The sequence below is a fragment of the Eleutherodactylus coqui genome, chromosome 2 (assembly GCF_035609145.1).
Source record: "Eleutherodactylus coqui strain aEleCoq1 chromosome 2, aEleCoq1.hap1, whole genome shotgun sequence".
Classification (NCBI taxonomy): Eukaryota; Metazoa; Chordata; class Amphibia; order Anura; family Eleutherodactylidae; genus Eleutherodactylus; species Eleutherodactylus coqui.
The window spans coordinates 17,835,308-17,850,872 of NC_089838.1; the positions used below are offsets into that span (position 1 = coordinate 17,835,308).

General features: G+C 49.9%; 1 protein-coding gene across 1 annotated transcript in view; it reads right to left on the reverse strand.

The window, feature by feature from the left end:
• CTNNA1 (catenin alpha 1) overlaps positions 1–12,267 on the reverse strand; it is a 49,449-nt gene extending 37,182 nt beyond the window's left edge. Inside the window, exon 1 of the mRNA XM_066590421.1 lies at positions 12,169–12,267. The gene's annotated coding sequence lies outside the window, so the exon portion shown is untranslated. The remainder of the gene's footprint in view (positions 1–12,168) is intronic.
• Positions 12,268–15,565: the final 3,298 nt, after the last annotated feature.

The window sequence follows — 15,565 nt, forward strand, 5'->3', positions numbered from 1 at the left end:
TAGAGCGCAGAAGCAACTACTGTTATTCCCATGTAGTACAGGATTTCACTATATCTGTTCTAGAGTTCCCTCCATCTTTTTCGCCGCACAATGCGGTTCGGATACCTGTAGCGGTATGGTATTGGGTGTCGGCAGCATTTTATTTTAGGCCTCTCTCATACGGGTGGTTTCTCCTGTTCGCCGTGGGTGTATTTCCTGCTTCGGGGATGCTCTGCGTACGGATGTGCGCTTACCAATCCCCATACACTATCTTAGGCATGCGTAATATGCGCCTAAAGCAAGCAAGTTGCTTCTTTTTGCACGCTGTGTGTGAGAGGTACCGCGGAAAGTCATGTAAAGTCAGAACTCGTAAACCTTGGTGAAGAACACGGATGTGACCGCCTCACTGCAGAATGGGATTGATAACAACTGCCAGGCGAAGCAAAGTTAGAAGGAAATCGAGGTCCAGGAGGCGCAACTACCGGGCGAGGAGGTGGAAACTCCCCAGGGAGCTTATTTACTCATCACACTCATATTAAACCAACAATCCCAATAGGAACACTTGAGGAGCGGCATAGCAGCGGGCCGGGCGTACAAGCAGGGCGGCTTCACACACTGCATGCCTGTGGAAAACACACCCGCAGTTTTTGATGCCAAAGCCAGAAGTGCATTAAAATATAAAAAAAATTAAGAAAGAATGGGTACGATGAAAGGAAGGACTTCTATTCCCGCGTCCCGCTGGATGCACTTCTGGCTTTGGCTCAAAAAACTGCAAGTGTGTTTTCCAAAAAATGCTGTGTTTGAGCCCTTAGAGCTGCTTGCCACAGGTGTGTTTGAGCAACACACAGAGAATAGAACCCATCGAATTAAAGTCTCCCCGCCCCTAGCCCAGAGAGGTCACGAAGAACCGCGGTATGCACACACAAAAAGAAAACGCATCATGCTGTACTTTTCTGAGCAAAACAAATATGATACGTGTGCAAAAAAAAATCATAGTTCGTTCCGCAAATACATTGCGCCGAGACTCGCGCAAAAGTGCATACGCTCGTGTGAATGAGCTCTTAGGGTACAAACAAGGGGCAGCCATCGTAGATGGGTGGGTTTGGGCTGAGTGCAGCCAGCCGCACCAGGTTTTCACCCTTAAGCTAATTTCACCCGGGCGAGTGCGATATCCACCTGTGAAACTCGCCATCGTGCGATCTCCCCGTGGATGTGAGTGTTTGCGTCAAAAACGCCTTGCATCACTACGCTGTGCGATACTTTGTCAGCCCCACTGAAAACAATGGGTGATGCGAGGGCAAATCGCTCATGTGTATGACCCCATTCCAAAGAATGGTCTTCATATTCGTGCATCTCAACGCACAAATCTCGCACGATTTTCTCGGCCGTGTTAAAGCAGCCCAAGGGACCTTTCACGCAATATTTCTGCAAGACGCACCTAAAGATGCAGGAAACTCCACCCCAAAATCTGCATCTATACACGAGGGCTATATAGAGTAGACATCCACAGCAGCAGATGAGGCCGCATCTATAGGTGCGCCTTGCAGGAATATTCGGAAAGTCCCTCAGCATTCATCCTCTATCAGCAGTCCATGGCACATGCATCTGACCCCAGTCCCAAAACACTATAGGTGGCCATACGCCTTATAGAGTTGTTGGTCTCCCACACACGTGATTCAGGAAGGAGGGTGGTGAGCAGCTGCCTGGCAGTGCCAACCTCCAGATCGCCACTTGTGGACTTCGTGGGGCACATGTGGAATGAAGACGCTGGGCGACACCGACATGGAGAAGGATTTTGGGATTTTAATTAACTGTAAATGTAACTGGATTGTTTAAATCGGCAACTTATTTTTCATACATACCCCGTTTCCCTGAAAATAAGACCTACCCTAAAAATAAGACATGGTGTGATTTTCCAGAATTTTTGAGGATGCAAAATGATTTTTCAGGCTTTTTGAGGATGCTTGAAATATAAGCCCTACTCCAAAATTAAGCCCTGCTAACAGTTAATTTAAAAAGTCAATTTAAATCGTGTCCAGGCAGCTATACATGTAAAAAAGTTAAACCTTTTTGAACAAAAATTAATATAAGACACTGTCTTATTTTCGGGGAAACGGTATATATAAAATTTATGGCCATATGTCATTTTTTTTTACTTATTTCTCTTCATTGCTTTTCCTTTCCCCTTCCCATGATTACTGTTCTATCTAGCCCTTCTAAGGAAGAGACTGCATTTCTAGAACACGTCAATAGGCTTGTTGTTCTCCATAAAGAGGAGTTGGGTTACTTCTCTGGCCTAGTTGTCATTTATTAACAGAGTTGCACCAATAGCCCGATTGTTCACCTCCGTGACTATGCACGTCATACGACTGTTGGCGTAATTTGAGCCGGCAGCGCCTGAAGATCTGCACTATTACCTAGTGGATATATACTTACACACCCCTTAGGGATTCAGCTACCTTTGGAGTAGCTCCACTACTTTGTACCCGCTCAAGCTCTGATATGTCTATCTTGAGTACCGGAGCCCAAAACTGTCCACAATACTCCATGTGTGGTCTGACCAGTGACTTGTAAAGAGGAAGAGCAATGTTCTCATCATGCGCCTCTACACCTCTTCTGATGCCCCCCATGATCGTATGGCCTTGACAGCAGCTGCCTGACACTGGTTGCTCCAGTTAAAGGGGTTGTCCCGCGGCAGCAAGTGGGGTTATACACTTCTGTATGGCCATATTAATGCACTTTGTAATGTACATTGTGCATTAATTATGAGCCATACAGAAGTTAGCAAAAGTTTTATACTTACCTGCTCCGTTGCTGGCGTCCTCGTCTCCATGGTGCCGACTAATTTTCGGCCTCCGATGACCAAATTAGCCGCGCTTGCGCAGTCCGGGTCTTCTGCTGTCTTCAATGGGGCCACTCGTGCAGAATGCCGGCTCCGTGTAGCTCCGCCCCGTCACGTGCCGATTCCAGCCAATCAGGAGGCTGGAATCGGCAATGGACCGCACAGAAGAGCTGCGGTCCACGGAGGGAGCAGACCCCGGCAGCCATCTTCAGCAGGTGAGTATGAAGACGCCGGACCGCCGGGATTCAGGTAAACACTCTCCGGTTTGTTTTTTTTAACCCCTGCATCGGGGTTGTCTCGCGCCGAACGGGGGGGGGGGGGGGGGGGGGGGGTTAAAAAAAAAAATAAAAACCCGTTTCGGCGCGGGACAACCCCTTTAAGCTTACAGTTAACTAAGATCCCCAAGTCCTTCTCCATGTCAGTGTTCCCAGTGGTTTCCCATTTAGTGTGTAATGGTGACATGTATTCCCTCTGCCCATGTGCAGAACCTTACATTTATCAGCGTTAAATCGTTTGCCACTTTTCTGCTTCCAACTTCTCCAGATCCATTTACAACTGTATACCCATCCAGTTTTAATTACCTTCTTTTTTGCTTTTCGGGGGGAGTCCGTGCATTCTATAGCGTGAACATGACGAAATTCAGACCCGGCTGGCAGCTGTGTGGAAGGAATCGCACGTACTTATCACACAGCTGCCGGCTCCATAGTGGAGGAGGAGAGCTGCCCGTACGTACAGCTGACTGGTGGGGCGGTGGAGCCGTTCCCTCCAGCGCTCACTAGTCAGCTGTTCATATGGGCGGCTCTCCTCTCCTGCAATAGAGCTGACAGCTGTGTGATAAGCATCGCAAATCCACTCCACAGCAGGGGAGGAGAGCCGCCCACACAAACTGCTGCCCCACCTCCACCAATCAGCTGTAGGTACGGGCGGCTCTCCTCCACTCCGTATCACATAGCAACAGAGGTGATCCGCCCATAGGTACGGCTAATCGGTGCTGAAATGTACACCCTATAGTCACCATAATAAGACATGACACGCAGGTTTCCTGGAAAGTTGGGTGACCACCAATGGAATCATTGTTAGATTGTCACTCAGCTCTTCCAGAATCCTGAATGCCAACCGCAGAGTTTTGCAAGCATTTATACAACATCGCTATAACTAGTCAAACATTGCATTCAGGCCTCCTGGAAAGCTGGGTGACAAGTAATAAGATCACCATTACATTTACCCTCAGCGGTCCCTGGATCCTGAACGGCTGGTTGACCTAGTGGTATATACTTCATTCCGAGGGGGTACTTCTGCTCTTTATTCCTCCTGTAATACCTCCCTCACTGATTGGTCTGGGGGAGTTTTTTCTATTTTCCACCTCTAAATCTGGGTGCGTCTTATCATCAGATGCATCTTATAAGGCAAAAAATAGGGTACTTGGCACAGTTTTGTTACATGAAAATATTGGTATTCTACAATCTTTCTACAAGGTTGATAATATATTGTAGAAGTGCAATGCACAGAAAAGCCTGTAGGGGGCTGTAAAACAGGCATGTGGAGGTGCTAACGAGCAAGGACAGCTGTATTGGGGGTGGCTGGAGAAGTTAAAACCTCCAGACACATTAAGTTTGGGGGGAGAAACCCAAAGCATGGCTGAAGGAGTTACTCTCTGGGCGGAGGCTAAAGACCCGAGGTCTGTGGCAGAACAGGCTGCGGTACAGCCAATGAGTCTGACAGGGAAGGACGCCCCCTGGACCGTCGCCCTGGTTGGTTACACTGTTGGACATTGCTATGATGTATAGTGGCGCTAGGCCACTGTTTTAGCTAGCAGAGAATCCAATGTGAGTAGCCAGACAGCTAGGATTTTGGTTGTTGATGCATGTGTGCGCTGTGACAGAACAGGGCGAAGAGTTGTTACTGGTGTAATTAGTTACTGCCAAAATAAAATGAACTTCCTGAATTTTACCACCCACTCAGGTCTGGATATGGGCCATTGAAGTATGCTCACGCACCTAGATGGAGGAAAGCTGGCGATCCTGCGAGGCGACTAATCCCCTAATTACCACATAAAAAAAAAATAGGGCTCAATACTGCCCCCTGTGGTACCCCACTAGTAACCGTGAGCAAGTCAGAGTATGTACCATTAATAACCCCCCTCTGTTTCCAATCATTGAGCCAGTTGCTTACACACATTTTTGCCCAGACTAAGGCTCCTTATTTTATATACCAAACGTTTATGCAGCACAGTATAAAAAACTTTGGAAAAGTCCAGATACACAAGATCCCTCATAAACCCATCCTGATATGGAATTATACAGCTATTTTCCTTGAGGTCCTCCAGGAATGCATCTCTTAGAAACTCTTCAAGCATTTTACCCACAATAGAAGTCAGACTTACTGGCCTGTAGTTTCCAGTCACTTTTTGACCCCTTTGTGAATACTGGGACCACATTGGCTATGCGCCAATCCAATGGAACAGACCCTGTCACTACAGAGTCCTTAAATATAAGAAACGGTCTATCACATTACTTAATTAACGTAGAGCCCCGGGGTGTATGCCATTGGGACCCGGTGATTTGTTTATTTAATCTTTTTAAGGTGGCTTTGCACTTCTTCCTGTGTTAGACTGGTGACATTTATTGGAGAGTTTACTTTTGCACTCTGCATTTTGCCAGACATATGATTTGAGTGAATACACTGGCGAAAAAAACTATTTAAAGGGGTTTTTCATGGCATTGATGACCTACCCTAGACCCTGACCAATCAGCTGATTGTAATTGCAGCGCTGTCAGCAGGTGCACACAGGGGTCGAAGCGGAAGCAGCAGGAGTCTCTGCTCCGACCTCTGTAGTGGTCTGCGCTTATAACTGCAAGCGCACCTCTCATTGAAATCAATGGGAGCCACCACGTGTAAATGGGCCATTAGTTTTACTCACTGTCGCCACTTTTGCTGCTTTAGGGCGCTTACCCACTAGCGCTGTTTTCTTGCGATGCGAAAGCGAGTGAAAACACAAGCCTTGCAGCACTAAGAAAACTCTGCGATATCGCTCATTGTTCTAAATGGGGCCGGCGGCGGCAGCAGCTGCGCCAGCCCCATTGAAAACATAGGGAGCACATCGCGGACTTCTGCCACAGCTGTGACCGCTATGGCAGGGGATTCCTTCATCCTCGCGGGGACCACGGCAATGAAGGAATCCTCTGCCATAGCTGTCACAGCTGTGGCAGAAGTCCGCGATGCTATCGCATTGCTTTTAATGGGACCAGCGCTGCTGCAACCCCATTGAAAGCAGTGGGTTGCAGGCAAGCACGAAAGCGATGATTTTCAGGGAAGGGCTTGAAATATAAGCCCTTCCCTGAAAAACCTCCCTAGCTGAAAAAAAATAAAAATGTACTCACCTAGAAGATCCGTCCAGCTCTTCTCTCCGGCCCCAGCAGCCATCTTCTGGAGGCGGGGGATTGAAATCAATGAATGGCTGAGTGCTGCCTGTGATTGGCTGAGTGCTGTGAACAATCACAGGCAGCGCTCAGCTGTCATTCAATGGCTAAATGCTGTCTGTGATTGGCTGAGCGCTCAGCCAATCAAACCAGCGCCTTCTGGGGACGGGGATTTTTTAATCCCCGGCCTCCATAAGACAGAAGACGACTGCCGAGGCCAGAGAGAAGAGCCGGACGGCTCTTTTAGGTGATAATTTAACTTTGTTTTTAAGCTAGGGATGATTTTTCAGGGAAGGGCTTATATTTAAAGCCCTTCCCCGAAAATCACTGCAGGGGTGCCGGCGTCCTATTGCTTTCAATGGGGCAACACCATCCTGATTGAAATCAGTGGGAGAGATTCGCGATCCGGAACGGATTAATGGCTTTTCCATTCATTTCAATGGGGAAAATTGATTTGACTTACGAGTGTTTTGTGTTAAGAGCTCCATCACAGAACGAATTAAACTCCTAACCCAAAGCACCACTGTATCTTTAACTATTGACAGAAACACATTTTCTTTTACGAGATCCATGGGTGTCAGTCCCCCATAATAATTACCTGATTGTGATTTGCAGCTTCATATATTTGCTCTAGTAGTACATTTTGGGTGGCTTCTGCTATATTTGGCGACGTATAGAAAACCTCTGAGGATTTTATTATTGTTTTTCTCCTCCACAGATCTCTACCCATAGACACTCCACATGCTCATCTCCTTCAGATGTATCTTCCTGTAGTGGAAGCTTCAAACAGGACTTTATAAACCCTCCCCCTATTCCATTTTTTGCAATGCCTTCTGAACAAACTATAACCCTTTAAGTTAACCGTCCAGTCACAGCATTTGTCCAACCAGGTCTCAGTTATTCTCACTATGTCATACTTTTCCTTAGACAATATTACTTCCAGCTTGTCAACCTTATTGACCAACCGACTTCTATGGGGCAGAAATATGCCTTTAGATAGAAGTCAGAGGACGCTTATTTTTGACTGTATTGAAAAACTTTTCAAATGAGCAGCCAGCCCTAGAGCAAAAGTGTACTTTGTGTAGATTGCAGGGATCCTAGGGCACGCTCCTGATGTTTAATTCCATATTTGAAGTTCAATGGTGCTAATCCGTGGCTTAACGGCACACAAAACTTGCGTCGGATGCGGCTCGCTCACTGGAGCAGATTTACTCTGGTGTATGTGAATGGGGAACAATATAACAGAATCGAGCGCAACTGTTACACATTCTGTCTGACGTTAGGTGGGGAATCCACGATGTGCAAACATGCACTTACATGTCCTACTTTGACAACAACTTTTGAGATGCACGTAGAAAATGACATAAATCCACCATCTTTGACAGCCCTGTCATTTTGCATCCCTGCATTCCTTTTTTTACTTTATGCTTGAGGGAGCATAAAATGGGTCAGATCAGCTGCAGGTCTGACACCGAAGCACTGCTTTGAAGGGAGGCTATGCAGGTACTATTGTATCTTGTCACCACCGGAAGCTAGGGGTTTGACAAGGCTTGCATGGAAGAACGCCCTGTCACGCCCTTAGTTCCCGATTGGCTGTCAAGGTCCTAGCAGAGTGTCTATGGATTTTTGCCTGGCCTGGAGGGTTAGGGTTAGTTTTCCTGTTAGGTTTACATTACTAGCCGTAAGAGCGGCCTTGACTGACAGCCAGGCCATAATGCAGGTGGGGACACTAATACATTACCCAATCAGTTCCTGGGGGCGTCACTGGCCTGTCAAGCTGCCTGTATCTTGTCTCCACCCATACTTCCGATGGTGACAACATACAATAGTACCAGCTATGCATGCTAATGCAACCAAGCCGTGTGATGCGTTGGGGGACTTGCATCTTTTGACCCCCCCCATAACTATTGTTCTTTTATCGGGTTGCATGGGGACTCATTTTTTTGAACAGTGGCCTTACGTTTTTACTAATATTTTGGGGTACATACGACTTATGGATTACTTTTGTTCCTGAATACAGGGTGACCAAAAATTCTGGCTTTTTTTTTTTATTTCCCGAGGAGATGACTGTGTGTGGGGGGGGGGGGGGGGGGGGAGTGTAAAAAATAAGGCTTTATTAAATATTGGAAAAAAAAAAAGTTGTGAAAAATTGAAAAACACTGAAGTCCTCATAGAGTCTAATGCAACATCCCAGTACTGCATCATACTGTGTTCTGACAAGCTGCCTATCAAGACGTGCCACATGCACGTCTTGATAGGCAGTCATTCACGGCAGCACTGGGGGCCTTCAGAAGTCACCAGGCTGCCATGACAACTGAAAAGAACCTCGATTGTTCTGACTGGGTTGTTTAAATGTTGCTGCCAGAAGTGACAGCACTTAAAGGGTTAACAGCCGCGATGGGCAAACGGTGATCGTGGCTGTTGTCGGCAGGCGTCAGCTGTCAAAGATGGCTGACACTTGTTATGTATGTAGCGAGCCCGGCTTCATACAGACACCTGACATCCGCCGTACATGGACGATACTCGTCGGGAAAGGGGTAGTACAAGGTCACAATAGGGTTAACTCGCACACTTTTGTGAGGTTTTTTTTTTTACTTTTAAAACAAAAAAAGGCATCCTTTTCATGCAGTTAGAGGTCGGTGATGCCAATCATGAGAGGCCATTCAGTAATGGGAATTGGACAAGGCTTAAGTACTTAACCCCTTAAAGACAGAGCGCTGTAAATTTACGGCACTTGGTCCTGGGCTTTAATCCTGACTGATAGCAAAAACATAGCAAAAATCAAGCAGAAGCAGGTTGGGTGCTCGGCTGTTAGTCACAGCTGAGAACCCGGAGGAGAAGCAGTTTTTAGCTACTTCTGCCTTCTCCTTTTTCGGGTACATAACGCTCAATGAGCGCTAAGTACTAAAAAGCGGAAGTGGAGGGTTTCTTCCACTACGCAACCCGGCGGTCACATGACCCCCAGGAGCCCCCTGTTATAGCAGAGCGGCAGGGTCCTGGCAGAGTGACTATTGTCACTACAGGGCTATCCTTCCCTTGAACTGGGGCTCCTATGGATGCCCCAGCTACAATGGGAAAGTGTGCAATATGAAGCTCTTATATGAAGCCATGGGGGAGGGGGGGGGGGCATAGATGGTAAAAGAAAAAAAGTTACATGAAGTAAAAAAAAAAAATACAGAGTAAAAAAATATATATAAATGTAAAAAGAAAATTCTTTTTTTAGCCCTTTACCCGCAATAAAATTTAAAAAAAGGGGGAAAAAAAGTCAGTGAAAAGGATATCAAGAAAACAGCTCAATACGTCACAAACAAAAAAGGCAGCAAACACAATTTTGGCAGCTAAAGGGAAATAAATAAAAAGGACAGTAAAACCACCACATGGGAAAAATCCTTAAGAGGTGTCTGGTCCTTAAGGGGTTAAAAACGTGCACTATGAAAATTATAGCATTCTGAGTAGAGATGAGCGAGCATACTCGCTAAGGACAATTACTCGATCAAGCATTGCCCTTAGCGGGTATCTCCCCGCTCGGGAGAAAAGCTTAGGCTGCCGGCGCAGGTGACAGGTGAGTTGCGACAGTCAGCGGGGGGGGGGGGGGGGGGGGGGGGTACAGAGGGAGAGAGAGATCTCCCCTCCGTTCCTCCCCGCTCTCCCCTGCAGCTCCCTGCCAGCCGCCGGCAGCCGAATCTTTGGTCCAAAGCGGGCAGGTACTCGCTAAGGGCAATGCTCGCTCGAGTAATTGCCCTTAGCGAGTATACCGCTCATCACTAATTCTGAGTAATAAGAGGATTCTAGCTGAATGTAAAAATTGACGCAGCCCCCTATTGGGAGGGGGTCCCAGGTGTTGGACTTCCACCAGATATTGATGGCCTATCCTGAGGATTCCAGACAACCCAGATAAACCCTTCTCCTAAATTGTAGAAGTAGCGGGCACACCGCGGGCGAGACTGGTTTCTTCTTAGCTTCTGTTAGAACCTGCGTCTCCACCCCGTGTGACCGCACCCCACCAGTGAGGAAAGCCAATAACTGATTTTCTATCACCGTTTCCACATCCTGGGTATCAATGTTTTTGATAACTGCCGGCTTAGAGGACGGGAACAGATTTATAGCAAACTTCACAAAACTCCTAAATTACTGCAAAATATGCAACAGATTCCGCATCTAATTAATTAGACCAGATTTATAACAGACATGGTCTTATAGTCCGGGGTCGGTACATTCAATCCACTCCAACTCCGCAGCCCTGCTGTAAACATGACATCCTGAGGGAGGCCCAGGTGGCGTGGGGCACAGCAGGGCGAGGGGGGCATGTGCCCATTTGTTGTTTTATGCCAGGGAGAGATGGGTTTTATACTTAAAAAAAAAAGGATCTTGGAAAACCCCTTTAACAGGCAGACCTGTACGGCAACCTGGGGTCCTTTATGAGACCCCTAACTGCCAGGCTGCAGGAACAGTTACCACCATTTCATTACAGCAAGCTGTTCCCGTGACCGAGGGCGCCCCCTCCCTGTAGTGGGTCATTAAAACACCGCTGTCAGAATGGAGGACATCTAAATGGTTAACAGCTGCGACTGGAGTCATCTCCGATCACTGGCGGGTGTCAGCTGTCAAAGAATCCGGAATCCACAGCGGCATCCGGCTCTGACCCCGGCCGGCGACCCCGCGTACCTTCTCTGTATTGCGGATGACCGCAGACGCTCGCTGTCAGTCACGGGCAGGGCAGATTTTTTTTTAAATGTGTTTCCCAGGCCGGCGCTGGGCGATGAGGCGGGTCCCCATGTTAATTGCCGATGGGCTGCAGGTTGAATGACTTCCATCGCCTTTAACGGAAGCCGTCCGTGCGGAGTCCGCACAAAAATAGAACATTATGCGCTTTTAAATCCGCTCGCTGCAATGGCAGACCGCTCAGCGGAGCGACACGAGGATGTTCTATTTGTTGAACGGGTGTGGGATACCGTCGATCGTCCGCGAGGGTGACGATCGTGGACTCCGCCATTGAAATCCGGCATGTTCAGCGGATGGATTACGCATCCTACTAGATCAGTGGAATCCATCGGCGTGCGTACGGTCGCAGGAGCCGTGGATTCACGCAAAATCAATGTGATTCTGTGCATTTGCTTCAGGTGTAAAAAGATGGCAGAAAAGCGAAGCAGCGTCGTATCCCGGCCCGCGCTGCGTCGTATCCCGGCCCGCGCTGCGACGTATCCCGGCCCGCGCTGCGACGTATCCCGGCCCGCGCTGCGACGTATCCCGGCCCGCGCTGCGTCGTATCCCGGCCCGCGCTGCGACGTATCCCGGCCCGCGCTGCGTCGTATCCCGGCCCGCGCTGCGTCGTATCCCGGCCCGCGCTGCGTCGTATCCCGGCCCGCGCTGCGTCGTATCCCGGCCCGCGCTGCGACGTATCCCGGCCCGCGCTGCGACGTATCCCGGCCCGCGCTGCGACGTATCCCGGCCCACGCTGCGACGTATCCCGGCCCGCGCTGCGTTGTATTCCGGCCCGCGCTGCGCTGTGTCGTATTCCGGCCCGCGCTGCATCTGCCGCTCCTTGCGGAGTTTGTCGCAAACTCTACTTCTGCGGGGATTCCAGCTGCTTTCACTTCCCATCAGAATCCAGGAGTGCGGCGTCCGGAATGCGGAACATCCCGCGGGGGGAAGGAGCCCCAGGAGGAGGGAGAAGTTAGTGGGAGGCAGGAGGGCGGCTGCGGGGACATTCCTGGGGGAGCAGTGCGCAGGAGGGGCCGCAGCCGGACACCCGCAGTCCGCAGGACCTCCACAGCTGCCGCGGGACCGTCATGTGTCCCGGACTAGCGGGCGGCACAAGTACTGAAAGTAACTCCAGAGCCGCCATCTGCCCCGCAGACCCCCACTACTCCACCAACAGGTGTCCGCACGGTCCGGCGCGGCTCCCCACGACTGTCCGCAAGCACCTACCTGCAGCGGGTACAGCGGGGCCCCAGCCCAGACTTCTCCCACCTCGGGCTGTAGGAAACAGGATGAGCCGGGCAGTTCCTGCCAGCAGACTCCTCCCAGGGTGCGGGCGGCCTCATTCCACAGGCGTCATGTGAGCCGGGGCTTCACCTGGCCGGTCGGGACAGCAGTGGGGGCATCGCGACATGACAGGGGGGCACCGAGACATGACAGGGGGGCACTGCTACAAACTTCATGCTGCTCCTTGGGACGGGTAGAAAGTCCTGCTCAACTCCTGGGCTGAGAGCAGAACAGGGACTGAGCTGTAGGGGGCGTCACAGATCCTGGTGCAGGGACTGAGCTGTAGGGGGGCTTCACAGACCAAGGTGCAGGGACTGAGCTGTAGGGGGCTTCCCAGACCCCAGTGCAGGGACTGAAGTGTAGGGGGGCTTCACAGACTCCACTGCAGGGACTGAGCTGTAGGGGGCGTCGCAGACCCCGTTGCAGGGACTGAGCTGTAGGAGGCGTCGCAGACCCCGTTGCAGGGACTGAGCTGTAGGAGGCGTCGCAGACCCCGTTGCAGGGACTGAGCTGTAGGGGGCATCGCAGACCCCGTTGCAGGGACTGAGCTGTAGGGGGCGTCGCAGACCCTGGTGCAGGGACTGAGCTGTAGGGGGGCGTCGCAGACCCCGTTGCAGGGACTGAGCTGTAGGGGGGCGTCGCAGACCCTGGTGCAGGGACTGAGCTGTAGGGGGCGTCATAGATCCCGGTGCAGGGACTGAGCTGTAGGGGGCTTCACAGACCCCTTATGGCCAAGTAGGGCACACTGGCTTTATCATATGTCCTATTGTGGTCCATATCCCTGACCGGACTCACCCATTGCTTGAGGGTCTCGCGCCGCATACGGACACATTTCTGTGGAAGCAAGTTGTGTCCGAGAGCGTCAAGCGGCTCATATACGTGCGTGTGCGCGCGCCCCGGCTGCAGCTCTGCCAGCTGTCGCGTTTCACCTGCAATCTTAAACTTGAGACTAAGCAGCAAAGGGGAGGAGATTTGCAAAATCTCCACACGCTGCGGTCAAGCCACGCTGAAACTGACATGCGGTGCGCGATTCAAAACCGCAACATTGTATCTCCGCTTGCACTGCGGGCTCTCATCTTTCTATGGGGAGAGATGGCCGCCGCAAAATAAGCTGCTTTCCAAACCCACGCCAAATGTCTCGGGACTTCAGCTGCGGAGTTTCCATGCGGTCCCACTGAGGATATGCCGCAAGACTTCTGCCAAGCCTAGAACCGCGTGCTGCATTAACCCCTTGAGGAGCATGACGTCATATAAGACCACTGGGGGTCATTCCCACTTTTCTACTATAGCCAGAGGCTGTGACAGGGGTCACTTTCACTTTCTCTATTCATTACATGGCACTCATTGAGCACTATGTAGTCTGCAAGAAAACCGCTTCTGCCTTCTCCTTCGGGTCCTCAACTGTGCCTAGCAGCCGAGGACCTGAGCTGCTACATAGCAGGAACTCTAAAGGGGTTTTCCATGGAAAATACTATTGATGACCTGTCCTCAGGATAGGTCATTAATAGTGTCCAGCATGGAACTGCTGGCGCAGCTTGCCTTGATTTCAATGACAGCTGGGCCTGCAGTTACAAGCGTCGGCCACTACACAGAGGTCGGCAGGCAGACGTCTGCTGCTCCAGCTCAGACCTCTGTGTATTTGCGCCACTGACAGCATGCGCCCGCACAGCTGATCGGTCGGCGTTCCGGGCAAAGGGACCCCGGCCTATCAGCTATTGGTGACCTATCCTGAGGATTGGTCATCAGTAGTATTCTCCCTGGAAACCCCCTTTAATCCCGCGCCGTACTTTACCATCATCTGGGATTAAAGCCAAGGACCAAGCCCTGTAAATTTATGGCACTTGATCCTTATCAGGACGTGGCATCTCATGCCAGTGTGCCCTAAGGCTACTATTATGCAAGCGCTAGTGTTTCTTACAGCCGACACCCAGCGGCAGCAACTCTGATCAGCCACGTGGCTGATCAAAGCTGTTAACCATTTAAACGCTGCTGTCAATTCTGATGAGATGGAAGGGAGCCATGTGGGTGTTATTGAAGGAAGGGGCCTCCTGAAAATTCCCAGGGCTGTCTTGGCACGTTGCCTATTAAGCCGTCCCTATGGGGTGGCTCGATAGACTACCTGCCCGATCGCAGTATGCCGTGCCAATCGCGTGCGTGAGAAAAATATATGTCTGAATGGGCAAATGTACATCAATGCCCTTTTGGGACTGTGTATTACACACATAATATGCAGCCCCCATACGCCTGTGTCAGCCATTAGGGGGCCTTTAGGCAGAGCGAGAAATTGCTCACCCGAGTGAACGATGTCGCAGTGTGCTCATTCGCTCTGCGTTCTGTTTAACCCCTTAGGGCCATGGCCCTTCCCCCCCCCCCCCCATTTTCGTTTTTTACTTCCCCATTTAAAAAAAATCGTAATTCCTAAATTTATTCATCAACGTAGCTGTATGAGGGCTTGTTTTTTGCGGGCCGAGTTGTATTTTTCAATGCAGTGTACTGAAAAACGTAAAAAAAATTCTAAGTGGAGAGAAATGGAAAAAAAATGAAATTCTGCCATCTTTCGTTGCCTCTTGTTTTTTACGGCGCACCAACTGCCATCGCTCTGTGCGCCCAATGTATGAAGAGGGGCGCATCTCCTTACATACTTGGCGAATCTCTGCTCTTCAGTACATGAACACACAATCTAAGCTAGTTGGAGCAGCTTATAGTTATGTCCTAGCGTATGCCATTCTGGCTTTAGTTCTACATACAGCTATACGTCCCAGACCGCCATACCACCTTGCCGAAAACCCTGCCCATTTCTCAGTCAAGCATCGAGGCCAGCGCACAGGTCATGAAAGTCGCAATAACTTTGCGCAAGCATTGCCTTGCGCCACATTTTGACTTTTTTTACCACGCTGATGTTTAGTAACGGCATGTTTTAGGAAAACCTCTAAAATGGCAGTTCACATATTTTGCCAGCCATAATTAACCCTTTCCAATCCACTGTCTGACGTCTAAAGACATTCTGATTGAAGGCTGTACAGTTTCCAATGTTGGAAGACGTCCGTCAGGGTATTCTTACTGTAGATTACTGTCCGCTCTGTTGTTGGGGGCCTCTCCAGATTGGGCCCCCTGACCAGAAATTGCTGGCGCCATATAACTCTCCGGGCTGCGATACAAGCTAGTTTGGGAGTTATATCGATGACATGGTTCTGCTAGAAGTAATTGGCAGGGGGAGGATCTAGAAAGGCATTGTCAAGATGTCTTGTTTGGATTGGATGAACAGATAAATAAGAATCTGGAAGAGACATTGTCCTTGGTTTGGCAGTTGGAAGGGGCAGGACCATTAATCAAAACCCAA